At 43.3% G+C, this 1,882-nt stretch overlaps 1 non-coding gene across 1 annotated transcript; it reads left to right on the top strand.

Moving 5' to 3' along the window:
• Nucleotides 1–1,552: 1,552 nt before the first annotated feature.
• On the top strand, nucleotides 1,553–1,656 carry LOC148548626 (small nucleolar RNA R71). Its single transcript, XR_015898615.1, has one exon. It is a non-coding gene; the product is annotated as a small nucleolar RNA R71 (small nucleolar RNA).
• The last annotated feature ends 226 nt before the right edge of the window (nucleotides 1,657–1,882 follow it).

Below are 1,882 nucleotides of genomic sequence, written 5' to 3'. Positions count from 1 at the left end.
AGAATTAGCTCTCCTTGTTCTACATCTATGAGCACTCTAGTAGTGGCTAGAAATGGCCTGCCCAGAATGATAGGGTGTAAGTAGCTTTCCTCCATGTCCAAAATGACAAAGTCTGTGGGGAAGTAATAATCTCCCACTTTCACCAGCACATTCTCAACTACCCCTTCAGCTTGCTTCTGAGTTTTGTCAGCCAGTTGTATGATTACATCAGTGGATCTCACCTCATTCAGTTGTAGCCTCTTCATAAGAGTTAGAGGCATCACATTTATGCTAGCTCCTAGATCACAGAATCCTCTGTCAATTTTTGTTTCCCCTATGATGCAGGGGATATGAAAACTTCCTGGGTCTGTTTTCTTAGAGACTGTGTCCTTCTTGATGAGGGCACTGCATTCTTTGTTCATTGTTACCGTTTGTCCTCCCTTCAAAACTCTTTTCTTGCTCAACAATTCCTTTAAATACTTGATATGTGTAGGCATCTGCTGGAGAATCTCAAGAAAGGGAATATTGATATGGAGAGACTTAAATGTCTCTAAAAACCTTGAATAGGTTTTCCCCTTTTCACCTCCTCCTAACCTATGAGGAAATGGTGCTTTTGGTTGGTATGTTTCCATCGTGCCTTTTTGCAGTTCCTTGGCTTCATCAGTTTCACTTTCCTGCTTAGCTTCTTCCAAACCTTCCTTCAAGATTTCTGGCTCCTGTTCTGAGGGTCTGATTCCTTCTTCTTCTGAGACTTCCTTCAATATGGTGATGGCCTTGCAGTCTTCCCATCTCACTCCCTTTTGTTCCCCTTTAGGATTCTTTTCCGTGTCACTAGGGAACACTGCAGTTGACTTGGGGAGACTCCATCTTCTTTAGTCTTTCACCATGGTTCCTTAAGGTAGATCTCACATCATCCCTAAAGCTTTTCAACTCACTTACGTCCTGACCCATGTTTGCCAGTCTTCCTTCTATCCTGTTCAATTGATCTTGAAATTGTTGGTTCGGATTAGGTTGGGTAGGTTGACTATTTTGGCCATGATATGATGGTTGGGAGTAAGTGTTTTGTGTGGCTTGATACGATCTTTGGTTGGAGTTTTGGTATGTGGACTTGTTATGTTGGTTTTGCTGGTTTCCCCACCCAAAGTTTGGGTGGTTTTTCCAGCCTGGGTTGTAAGTGTTGGAATGTGGATCATATGGTTGCCTTTGTTGATTTCCTACATAATTGGCCTCTTCCCAATCACCTCCTTCAGTGCTTGCTTCCTCTTGATCTTGTGTGTGTATTGCAGCCACTTGCTTTGTTTCTAATTTCCTGGTGAGCTCTGCTAGTTGCTTGGCAAACACCTTGTTTTGGGCTAGAATTGTATCAACATGGTTCAGCTCCATGACTCCCTTAGTGTTGTGTCTCTCTGATGCATAGTAGTACTCATTCTCAGCCACTGTCTCAATCACTTCAATGGCTTCTTCCACAGTCTTTTTCCTGTTCAATGAACCTCCTGATGAATGGTCTACAGCCTTCCTTGATTCATAAGAAAGTCCATCATAGAAAATGTGCAATTGCACCCAGTCATGGAACATGTCTAGTGGGCATTTCCTTGTCAAATCCTTGAACCTCTCCCATGCCTCGTAGAGAGTTTCACCATCTTGTTGTCTAAAAGTCTGAACCTCAGATCGAAGCCTATTGACCTTTTGTGGGGGGTAGAAACGTGCCAGAAACTTGCTTTCCACCTCATCCCAGGTTGTTAGGCTCCCCCTTGGGAATGATTCCAGCCACTTAGCTGCCTTGTCCCTAAGTGAAAATGGGAACAAAAGCAGTTTATAGGCATCTTCCTGGACTCCATTAGACTTCACAGTGTCGCAAATTCTCAGGAATTTTGTGAGATGTTGGTTTGGGTCTTCATTAGCA

This window comes from Arachis ipaensis, chromosome B8 (genome assembly GCF_059453495.1).
Source record: "Arachis ipaensis isolate K30076 ecotype BB chromosome B8, ASM5945349v1, whole genome shotgun sequence".
Classification (NCBI taxonomy): domain Eukaryota; kingdom Viridiplantae; phylum Streptophyta; class Magnoliopsida; order Fabales; family Fabaceae; genus Arachis; species Arachis ipaensis.
This window is presented reverse-complemented; position numbering and strand designations above follow the sequence as displayed.